General features: G+C 39.2%; 1 protein-coding gene and 1 long non-coding RNA gene across 4 annotated transcripts in view; one reads left to right on the top strand and one right to left on the bottom strand.

The window, feature by feature from the left end:
- Window positions 1-3,235, bottom strand: part of klf12a (Kruppel like factor 12a) — a 25,743-nt gene extending 22,508 nt beyond the window's left edge. For 2 of the 3 annotated variants that reach the window (XM_084402075.1, XM_084402077.1), the window contains exon 1: window positions 3,020-3,235. The gene's annotated coding sequence lies outside the window, so the exon portion shown is untranslated. The remainder of the gene's footprint in view (window positions 1-3,019) is intronic. The other variant, XM_084402076.1, reaches the window with a different exon arrangement.
- Window positions 1,744-12,638, top strand: LOC311286053. The gene is made up of 3 exons (XR_014626470.1): window positions 1,744-1,966; window positions 6,044-6,138; window positions 12,291-12,638. It is a non-coding gene; the product is annotated as an uncharacterized lncRNA (long non-coding RNA).

Here is a 12,638-nt window from a genome sequence, read left to right as displayed (position 1 = left end):
GAGCAAGACGTAAAGAGGTTGAGAAAAAGTACAGCTTTTAGCTCTTCTGAAATAATTTGCCCTGACAGCAGCTGTGGAGCTGAAGACAACTGTCTGGCTTTGACAGATTTCTAACCAGGAACAGATCACACATGAAACTCTCTCTCCCTCTTCCTCTTGCGTTTTGGAGGTCAGGTCCCTCCAGGAGTGGTTGTGGGGTCAGAGGTCAAAGTTCAGTCAAAGTGTTCACAGGAAGTGTATCCGCTACAGGCTCTGGTCCGAGCCCTTTTGCAGAGCTCTGTTTAATGGGCCAGGCGGTCACTGGGGAGATCTGCTGTTTCCCGTACTGTACAGGAACCACCCTGCCACTTCACTCTTTGTAGGCTGGTGACTCACAAAGGAGATTTAGTTCCTCTCATTTGTGTTGTATGTGCACATATGTGTAGGAGCATGTCTGTGTGAAAGCATCTGGGTTTCTATGCCAAGAAAAGCTGCAGTTCACTGAAAATCAGTTTGAAAGCGAAAGCTTCAGTACTTCCAATTTAAATGTCCATTAACTGTTGTACGTCCCAATGAATATATGCGGACTAGGGATGATAATCTAAAAGTAATCAAAAGTAACAATACTAGTCTTTCTGTATTATCGCAGAGCACCAAGTTTGGCACCCGAGTGTTGTCTCTGTGAAGAACGTTCACATTTTGCAGCTGCTGCAATTGTGAATGAACAAATGTACTTCTTAGCTAAAAAGCTTGTCTTATTTGGCTTGAGTTATTAATGTAACACAGTCAGTGAGTGTAAAACGGTAAGACAAAAAAAAAAAAAGGGATGTGTGTCAAAATATCAGATTTGTGCATTAGGTCTGGCACTGTATTTTACTGTATTTTATTATACACTATCCAAAATAAAGGAGAAGAAAAAAGCTGTAACAGAGGTGAAAGGTACTACTATACCATTTAAGTAATAATATGTACCTTTATTGTATATTGCACGCACTCTTTAGGGGTAAATAAGGTACATAGATGTACAGCAATACAACAATATTGACAATAATGATAAAAATACTCACTGCTCTTAATTAGTTTTGTTATTCTTTATTACTATTTACATAGTAAATAAATAAAAATGAATACTTCAAAAACTTCACAACTATGTTTATATTACACCTATTGATCTATTTCAGTTTTATTGTTATTTCACTTTTTTGTTCTTTATTAATTGCATAGTAAATAAATAATAAATACTTAAATTGTTTTATTTAATTTATTTTAATTGTATTTTATTCATTTATTTTGTTTCAAAATTGAAACCAAATATCAAGCACTGAAATGTCACTATAGTATCGAATACTAAACGTTTAGTCATGAAAACCCTAATACAAATAACTGAATAAACATGTATTTACAATCCACAATACTTTTAGATAGATACGGACCAACTAAACTACAGTTTTAAGTAAAAACATTTCTAAAAACTTCCTATCCATCCATTTTTCAAACGGCATGTCCTGCAGGGCCACAAGGATGCTGGAGCCTATCCCAGTGTCTCGGATCGTTGGCAGAGAAACATCCTGTATGGATGGCCAGTCCATTATAGGGATTCTACAAACGTACAACACACAAACTCTTTCCACACCTGATTCACACCCCCTCAAACTATTGATTCAAATCATGTTTGCACGAAACCCACACATTCACCCTTTAGCTCCCTCTCACGCCCACATTGTGTTCCTAAAGACCACATCTACAACAACAACCACCACCCAGAGGTGAACCTGCCAGAACTACTGCTGACTCACTGGGTCATTCAAGCGCCATAGTGAGAGGAAACTTTGCTTATTTTATTGATGTTTCAGGTGAAGAAATGCTTCCAAAAACACAAGACCTAGTGACCCCCGAACTTCCTCACCATGCAACTGCAGCACAAAGCTCATCCGGTGTAGACGCGACAGACACCAGACAGCAATAGACACTCTGGAGGAACTCTCAGGTGCGGTTTCAGTTCTGTGGTGCAGACGATGCTGTATATTTATAGCTACTTAAATTGTATTTAACACAAATTGTGCTGTGGTTTTCTTGAATGATGTCTAATTATTATTCAAAGCTTTGAAGGTCTGATTGACTTGGCTAGGAAAACCATGTCACATACTTGAGAGGGAAACCACTGGCAGATGGAGAGACACAAAATCATCCATGCCAAATCAGACCAACAGATGCATCGCTCTAGTGCTTTACTGGACTACAACAAAGCTATACTGTTCTTCTGTGCAGTTCTTATATATTTACACCATATACTGCGTTTATCATGTAGCCTAATGTTAATTTGTCGGTATTTGAAGCAGTAGAGAGAGAGAGAGAGAGAGAGAGAGAGAGAGAGAGAGAGAGAGAGAGAGAGAGAGAGAGAGAGAGAGAGAGAGAGAGAGAGTCAACTGAATGCAATCCTGGAGTCTTTCATAAGTAAGCCTACCCACAAAAAAAAAAAAAAAAAAAAAAAAACCTTATAGCATTTATATAACATTCATAAATGTGCAGAGAACTATTTATCTAGCTGAAACTGCCTGAGCAGCCATGAAACATATAGGAAGAGAGAACCAAAACTCAAAACCAAACTCAAGACAGCAAAGCTGTAAACACAATTATGCTCTTAAATAATATTAAGAATTAGGCTATAGATTTATTAAGAATTCTGCCCAGGCTATTCAGGTCATAAAGTCAGGAGTCACAACTTATACAATTACACAAATATGTCAACAGCAATAAAAGTGAAAAAGAACCCCCAAATAAAACATCTGCAACATTAATAATAACTCTTATGCTATTAAATTGAGAAGTATTACTGACGAATGGACAGTTATGTTAACATTGAAAGTCTAATTGTTCTTCTTTTTTTTTACGTTTATTCAAAAATAAAGTTATTAATGAGCTCTTATTTACAGTGACGATTGTAACTGTCAGTAAAATGACAGCTGACAGGTCTACAGTCTAACAAACTAACATACTAAGAAGTGGTAAACTGAAAGGAAGAACATCGGGCAGTACTGACCTTGTTTATTAACCTCAGTAACTGAGAGCGAGAACCACTATCCTTAGAGCGTCCTTTTGTCTCCCTCTTTTCTGTCTTGTCTTCCTCTGTCGCACTTTCTGATGTGACCCCCTCTCTCTCTCTCTCTCTCTCTCTCTCTCTCTCTCTCTTCCCTCCTCCGCCGTGTGTTTCTCAGGAGGAAATGAATGGATGGCTCACACGGTGCTGTTCTACTCACAGAGCTTGAGTCACATGACCAGGCTGAATGAAGGGAGGGGGTGGACCCTCGGGCTGCCAGGCGAGAGGACAAGCAGTGTGTGTGTGTGTGTGTGTGTGTGTGTATGTCACATATGAAAGACAGAAAGTGCCAGACTATGAAAATGTTGTGGGTGTTTATCTATGTATTTATGTGTTGCTTTATGTTAACTTTCTGCAGAAGAGAAAGATCTCAAATGATTCTCAGAAGTCAGAAATTTGAATATGAACTAAACATTTCTCATCAGCTTCCCCCAAAAATCTTTCCAAAGCACAAAAGGTTCTTTATAGTGGAAAAAAGTTATTCAGATTATCAAAATGTTCTTCACACTAAGACAAAAAATGTTTCTTCTAAAGTAGGCTAAGGTTCTTTGGGGACTCAAAAATGGTTAATCTGTGGCAAACCCCTTTTTGGAACCTTTACTTTTAGGAGTGATATTTTAGGAGGAACATCTCAGAGAAAGTTGATATCTCCATTAAGTCTCCTGAGCAATGAAATACTGACCTCTGAGCAATAAAATATTCCTCTGGGAATAAAGAAAAGTAAATAAACCAACTCTCGTTGATTTTTATTGCTCTTTAACAGCTCAACAGAGATCTAAACACATCTTAATGATGAAGAAATGCCTGGATAGTGGCGAACACACCATGCTGTCTAGCTAGGAAGTAGGAACATTATATATTGGTCTTTAAGGTCTGTTGCTTACATGGCAAAACTGATCCGCCACAGTAAACCACCACTGGGCCAGTGGTAACAATGCACCAGAATGTCAATGACCTGCACAATGAAATGGTATGTGTTCACCATTCCCAAGTGGATACAGGATTGTGGGACCTCAGATGTATAAGGAGGCTGCAAATATAAGATATGCAGCGAAATATAGTGAATAAAGAAGACAGGGTTAAAAACATATTATAGGCTAAATATGAGAAATAATGTTAGAAACAATCCAGAAATAAACTGCTTTCACCCTGTGTTAATGAGCAACCAAAATGTCCATTCAGAGCAAGCACTGTAGCCCTCCCTAACATGTGTGTGAGAGTGTGTGTGTGTACAGCTAATTGAGGAAGTCTGGGGGATGTGCGTGACTCTCCTTGGAGGCCACTCGTCAGTTGCCATAGCGACCTGCTCTCCCACCTTGTGTCGGTCCTGTGCTTTTGTGGAGGTGTGAGAGGAGGTGGAGGACTCGCTTTAGTTTTTTCTCTCTTTCCACCCCCTCTCACTGCGATACTGTCTCTCAAAGCTGTTGGAAGCATCCTTTCCATTCGAACTATTCGGTTGGCTCAGTTAAAGTGAACAGGAAGTTGACTGTGATGAGAAATTGTTTTTTTTCACAGGTAAAGAACTGCTGTTAACTGTAAAACTGTGGGCAAAGACAGTAGAAACAGTCAAACTGTATTTGGCATCTGTTTAGCTGCTTCAGTGCCACTGCAATTTGAAAAGAAAACACAAGTTTTGCATGGAAGTTTAGTGGTTTCACCAGACATGGAATGGTCATCCATCACACAATCTGACAGAAATGTTGTTCTTGTATTTCTGAAAGGTAATTGGCTAGACTGACAGGACTTTATCTGCTGTTGGTGCAGGCGTTGAAATGTTCATTTTACATCAGGCAAAATGATGATTGGACTGTTGACTTTGGCTTGGTCTTTTCCAGCGCTTAAAATGGATTTCCAAGGGTTTGTGTTTGCTTAGCTCTGTGATATGAACAGAGAAATGAAAAAGAATAGCGTGGAGAATATCAGTAATCTTTGATTATTGTCTTGGATTATTAAGATTCTGCAGAAGCTAGAATGGCTTGTAAAAAATAAAATTGCCTGTTTGTCTTATAGTTAATTCACTGAAGTGGTGTCAGTCAAGACATACTGAGGGAATTGTTTGAAATTATTATTTGATATATTATTACCTACTTTTCAAGACTGAGATATAAACTAAGAGAGGTTTAGAGAGGTTGGCAGTCACTGTGTATGTAAGTGCTAGCCAGGATGCTAAAAAAGCCAGTGGAGCATGACGCTAATGTGAAGCCCAAGGCAAGCGTATGCCTGACTGCTCTAACACCTGCTTTCAACCAGTGTACATGACTCTAATAAAAAAAGAAAATACCTTAACATCCTAGCTAAGGTGTGTTTACCTGAGGATAACATGGATGTTTTAAGAGAAGATCATTAAAATAGAGAAACTAGACCTTGAAGGAGAGTTTATTCAGCATCTACTATGTGAACCTTTACCATCCATTATTAGACCTTTCCATTGGACAAAAGGTTTATTAATAGTGGAACAATAATGTTATTAGTTTCCTTTCAAAACTGTTCACTGAAAGTTTCTGTAGAGAACCCAAAATGGTTCTTCTATGGCATCGCTGCAAATAAAGAACCCTTCTTTTACATGCACTTTACAAGTTTAAGTAAGACTGATTCTTTTAATTAAATATTTGCACGGTCGATAACATGATAATTTGATTGTGGCTTGGCTTCTTTCAGAATGTATTTGTGTTAATCGGACTACAATTGACATTGTATGCTTGTGCCAAAAGACAAAAGTGACGTGCGACTGCGATGTGTATTTAAGCATACAAATATTCGTATACAGACAGATGAAGACGAAGTTTGACGAAACAAAAACCCAGTGAAGCCAGATTGCAATGTGCATGTAAACTTAATATCTGTGGATTTGATTGGCCCAGACCTTGCTGTAAAGGATGACTGAGTAGCTGGCATGAAATGAACCCTGTCAGCTAACACACACACACACACACACACACACCTAAACAAACTTTTATATTGTTTCAGCTGAAGAGCCCTGCAATCTTCAATCAAGTACACTGGACCAGACTGTGAGAAAGAAAAACAAGGTGGACCATGGTCACCGAAACATACAGGACGGAGTGAGTGCTCAAAATGGCAGTTATTGTCCCAAAAAATTATTAACCACTTTAAAGATAGCAATTCGATTTCAGTTGTCAACGCTTAGAAATGGAAAAATAAGTAAATAAAACAGCGATACCAAAGAATAGTTTCAAAATCCCGGTGTTAAAGATGGTGTTTTTTAATAGTATTTATTAATATTTTGGATTAGATTTTATTTGTATATTTTCAGGTTTCATTTTAATTTTAGTAATTTTGTTGTGTGCTTTTGCATTATTTAAAAAAAATATATATTTACTTTGGTACTTAAAGGGATAGTTCACTTTGAAATAAAATTTTGGTATGTTTTAGCTTACCTCAAGGGCATCCAAGATGTAGGTGTCTTTTTTTCCGGAGTAGTTTCAATTTTGATATTTTTAGGTCAAACCGTTCTTGTCTGTCAGTCATATAATGCAGGTCTACGGTCACTGTCTCAAAGAGCATGCACAAAGTCCAAATTAAAACAATTCCCCATCGTCAGCCGCGTCCAAATGATCTGAGGGCGTGGGCGGGTATAGATATATACACTAGATGTCGCTTGGCTACGGTTTCGTTCCAATGAACTGCAGTAGCTAAGGCGACGTCTAGTGTATATATATCTATACCCGCCCGCGCCCTCAGATCATTTGGACGCGGCTGTGTTCAAGAGCTAACAACGATATAAATACTGTTCGTTTTCTCACACAAACCGCTCGTTTCGTGTCTTAGGCCATCAATGTGTACTTACGATGGGGAATTGTTTCATTTGGACGATGGGGAATTGTTTTAATTTGGACTTTGTGCATGCTCTTTGAGACAGTGACCGTAGACCTGCATGAAATGACTGACAGACAAGAACGGTTTGACCTAAAAATATCAAAATTGAAACTACTGCGGAAAAAAAGACACCTACATCTTGGATGCCCTTGAGGTAAGCTAAAACATACCAAAATTTATTTTCAAAGTGAGCTATCCCTTTAAAGGAGCCGTATGTAAGATTGTGTCCAAAACTGGTACTGCAATCACTTTCAAATTACTGTAGAGTGGTGTATCCCCTCCCCCTCCCCCCTGACTCGAGGTTGCCAGATAGGCTGCAGGATCCAGCAGGAACATAGGCTGCTACGTAGCTGTGGTAACTAGAGCAGAGCTGGCAACCCCGATGCCGAAACACTACTGACTTCGTGATTGGTAGATAGGTGGAGGGTGGCGCTTCAGGCCAAAACACAACATGACAACATCAACATCAGTTGAGGGCTGCAACTTCACTTTTTAAATGACAATATCCTGGCCGGACTTCTGTTGTCAGTGATATAAGTATTTGAAATGAACATGATTTCTTAAAGCGGGGCTCAGTAGTTTCGGGATTTCTTCGCTGTATTCTCGCTTTTTGCTCGCAGGTTTCTCTCTAGAGCTCCCCCCACAGCTTCGGAATAGATATATGACAACACTGTTGTAAAAACTCGTTGGCGATTCTCAGACACCAGAGGCTAGTAGATCAACGACATCAAAGCAGATGGGACATTCTTTAAAACGTCTTCTTCATTCGGGTTCGGACAGCGTGATGGAGCGCAATAATGACAGCATTTTAGCAGATTTCTTTTGGCCGTAAAGCAATTGTTTACATCGCGAGACCTGATATCACGCGATACTTCCTGACGGGGCGGCCGGCGGCCCGCCGGCTCAAAGTTGCAAGTGCGTATTTTCCGCTCACGGGCACCAGGGGGGTGCGAAACGACCACCATTCAACCTGAAATAAGTAATATAACCATTCCAATGACTCCGAAGCTGTTCAGTTAAGGTAAAAAAGTTACTTAGTTCACCTTTAATGTCTAGTGACATATCAGGGCCATTTTATGATTAATTGAAATACATTTCTTACATACAGCTCCTTTAAACTTCTTTCAATTAGTTGCGAAGTTTAATTTTTAATAACAAATAATAATCATTTCACTTACGGAAAACAAATATTTTTAGTTGAGGTTAACAATAACAACACTGATTAAAGAATGACAATCATTAAACCGTTTTTATCTTTTGTGAGCGAGTTATATCAGAGACCGATGAAGAAATGGTGCTCTAAATAGGATGTGTTGTGATTTGGTGAAATTTCGCTCAGTCTCTCCAACGTACAAGAGTTGCTATTGGAATTTAGGAGGTATGTTTGTGTTTGTTACTGAAGCTTGATTACCCCCAGGTTGACACTTTTCTATTTTACCAGCAACACTCACAAATACAAACAGCATGGACACATTGTGCAGCATTATGGGTAATTGATTGCACTGGGCAGGGTGCGTAATTTGATGTAACATATCGTGACAGAGGAGACACTTTCAAATCTAACAAAATGCGATTCAGTTCTGAGCAAACTATACTAGTACTATTCAGATTAACAGCTCTCATGTGCATAACGTTCACTAAACCAATGAACGACTCTCTCAGAACAAAATCAATTGCTTCGATTTTGACCGTTCCTTAGTTTACCTTAAAACTGAGAAGCATAACCTTGGACATCTTGTTCCTTTCGGTCTTATGTTCACTTCAGGGTTTCATTGTGGTTTTGCCGTCCAATATTTTTCTCAAAGTCTGGTGCTTTTTTTAAAACCCTAGATAATGTATTTCTCAGTGCTGAACGACTCCTTCAGACTCTCGCTGCCAAAATCAGCCCGACTGACCACCCCCCACACAGTCTGCAGGGGGCCAGGGAGTGTGTGTGTGCGAGCGTCGGAATGTGTGTGTGCGCGAGAGAGCAAATGTATGTGTGTTTGAGGGAAGTACTTCCTCCTTGCCAGTATTCCCACAGCCTCCATTTTCCTGTTGTGCTCAAAGTGTCCTTTAACAAGGCATCGGAGCAAACACACACCTTTTAGAGGTGCAAGTTAGAGAAGAAAGCTTTATAAAGGCAAAATATAACCGCACACTCACTTCAGCATTTTCTTTTTTTTTCTCAACATTTCGCCAGCAAGCCTTTGTTAAGGTACCTTGACAAAGGCTAGTTGGAAAAACGTCGGAAAATGATTAAGTGTACAGTTATATTTTGCCTTTGTAGTCAGACACACACAAATAATCACCATCATATTCGTTTGACTTTATCCTGTGTGAACTGCCTTTCTTCCCATTCCTTCCATGTCTGTCTGTTAGTTTATCCCCCCGTAACCTCGCCGATGGTTATTGAAATTGCATGGTTGGTATCAGTGAAATTCCTCTCTAAACTGATGTAGCTGTTGATGAATTACTGGCAGCCCTGGTAATTCATTCCAGAGACCGTAGTGGACAGAAATCATTTATGGGAAATGTGAACGAATCCCATCGTATTCATTTGACTGTCCTCATAGGGTGTGTGGTTATGCTGGTCGGCGTATAGACGCACACACTCTGCCACGTCGTTTGGGGTCCGCACCCCCGGCCCCCCTTTAAAGCCCCCAGTGCAGACCAGAGCGCAGTGGGAAAATGAGAGACAGCTTTTCGGCGTGGTGGAGGGAATGCTCGGACGATGAGAACATGTAGTGGAGTGAAGTCAATAAGGAGGGGGAGCTGCTGACTGGCCTGTGGAAAAAGAGAGCAAAAGGAAAGGAGAGAGAGAGAGAGAGAGAGCAATATGTCATGATTCAGAGGAAAAATAGTTTGTTTTACAACCATGTTCACATTTCAAGGGTCTTTCATATAGATCAGTCCATGTTAAACAAGACAAGGAATCAATTTCACGCCCGGTTTGTATGTTACATGTGGTGTAATTGGTGACATCAATTGTCGGGCAGCCTGAGGGATGGTTTATCCAAAAATGAAAACTCTGTGGTCATTTACTCACCCTCATTTTGTTCTAACCCATAAAACTTTTGAAACAGACTTAATGAAACCTGTGTGATTTCTGTCCCTCCACTGAAAGCCCATTCCAGCAAAACGTTGATGCTTCAAAAAGTTCATAAAGGCATCGTAAAATTAATCCAAATGAATCAAGCAGTTCTTCTGCAGAGACATGATCACTTGGTATGATGAACAGATTTTTAGGAAAATGTAGGCTTTAAATCACATATAAACACAACATACAGCACATAAAAATTGTTAACAAGCATCATCTTATCCATCAAGCAAGCATCTACCGTTGACCATATTTGATGTGCTCTATACTATATGTGTATCGATCAATGTTTACATGTAAATAAAACCATAAATTAAATGTGTGTCTCTTCAGAAGACTTGGATTAAACCATTCCATCCATTTACAAGTTTTGGTGGAATAGACTTTTAATGGAAGGACAGAAATCTCTCAGGTTTCATCTCAAATATCTTAATATGTGTTTGAAAGGTCTTATGGGTTTGGAACTACATAAAGGTGAGTGAATGATGACAGTTTTTTTTTTTTGGGGGGGGGGTGAACTAAGCCTTAATATAGGGATAGTTTATCCAAACATGACAATTCTGTCATCATTTTACTCACCCTCATGTCATTCCAATTTTTTTTTTTTTTTTAATACAATGAAAACTGGAACAATTTGGACCCCATTGTCTTTCATTGTATGGAAAAAAATTAAAAAAACACAGAGACATTTTTTATAATACCTCCTTATGTGTTGTACAGAAGAAAGAAAGTCGACAAGTTGAATCGACATGAGGGTGAGTAAATGGTGACAGAATTGTCATTTTTTGGGTGAACTACCCCTTTAAATGTCAGTACAGAATGTGAGCACTACTATAAATATTTGTCTGACTCATTTACTAGAGGTGCACACAAACTAGACCCATATGGCACCAAGCCGTGATGCCTATTGCATTGCATCACAGGAAATAACCTTACGGGAAGCGTCTTTTGATAAACAGAACCTGCGCTGATCAAATTCATTACGGAATGTTTTTAAAAATGGATTTAGAGACAAGTTGCGGGGGTTACAGTTGAGAAGTGGAAATAAAGAAGAAGAGTAAAGGGGGAGGACAGTAGGGTGAAAGAGACGAGAGGGACGAGAGAAGCCAACAATGTGACACAGAAATGAAAATGATAGAGTGCCTGCGAAGAAGTAAAGGATGAGTGAGAGAGAGCATAAATAAGAGGTTATTTTGAAGTGAGTGCCTCAGTAGGAAGACAAAAGAGAGGGGGCGAGAGAGAAGAGTGGTTGGCAAGGTCTGGAGGCCCTGGCTTAGCTCTGAGTCTGTCTCCTAATGGGCTCAGGGCTCCCTGATTTTCAAAACCAGAGGGAAACATGAGCCCAGACTCCAACCTCAGCATTCCAACAAACACACACACACACACACACTCTCTCAGACCAACCTCGATCTCTCGCTCTCTTTCTGTTTCCCTTCTCCCCATCTTACAACAAACACTCTCATCCTTGCGTTCCCTCTCAATCCAACCTCAGCCTTATCCAACACACTTTCCCTCTCGAACCCACTTAACCCTTAAAGGAACAGTTCAGCCAAAAATAGAAATTCTGTCATCATTTACTCACCCCTCATATCCATCTAAACCAGTGTGACTTTCTTTCTTCCATGGAACACAAAATGAGAATTTTTACGTTTTTTTTTGTTTTTTTCTCATGCAGTTGCAATTAATAGAGGTGCTGCAGGGATTAAGTATTTTTGTCACTCCGGAAGTTAGCATTATCCTGGATTTCTTTGGAAAAGTTTTTTGTATTATTGCAGTAAATAAGCTTAAAAGTTAATGATTCTTTTTGTTGCTCAAGATAATCTTCACAAGTGAACATGTTCATTTTAAGGCAATCGCTAGAAGTAAAAAGCTAAACTTAGGCTATCAACAAACTACATCACAGTCGCATATGGCAAGTGCACAGTATATAAAGTTATTGTCTCTCAAAAGTAAGAGTCGACTCTGAGTCAATTAAATGAATCGTTTTTAAAACGAATCCAAAGCAGTTTCGTTTTGACGGCAAGATGAAACATTAGCATAATTGCCTGCCCACTTATTACAGACATCAGGGAAAACCTGAACCCCCTCAAACACTGCAGCTGATTCCTGTGGATACTGGATAGCATCATGTCCAGAAGACGCTGTGCTCTACAATGTGAAGCTAAAACCAGTTTTTTGTTTTTTTTTCACTGCCCAAGGATGAGCATGTGAAGAATCAGTGGTTAAAATTCATCTTTACAACGATACCAAAGCATTATAATCCTAAACTTTTGCTGTGTTCCCTTTATTTTACTTAAGACTGCTTCTCAAATCTCGAAGTTCAATGCAGGATTCGCAAAACGCTTGCTCTTGAAAGACCGGTCAGTACCCAGTTAATTTGGACTAACTTTCTCCTCAGAATCACAATCTGTAAGTATGAATAATTATATATATTTTCTACCGTGTTCAAAATACTTAGTTTTGTCTCCTGCTAACGGCTAACTCACGTTATTACTGTCTTACTGAAATACGTCTGTTAATCAGCTGTGGGCCACTATTTCTTAAAACTGTGTCTATTAAATGCAGATTGTCTGTCGTTCTTACTAAAGATTAAGCATGGAGCAAGATTTATTTTACCAACTTTTATGTTACTTTTAAGTAATTCAC

This window comes from Rutilus rutilus, assembly GCF_951802725.1.
Source record: "Rutilus rutilus genome assembly, chromosome: 2".
NCBI lineage: Eukaryota > Metazoa > Chordata > Actinopteri > Cypriniformes > Leuciscidae > Rutilus > Rutilus rutilus.
This window is presented reverse-complemented; position numbering and strand designations above follow the sequence as displayed.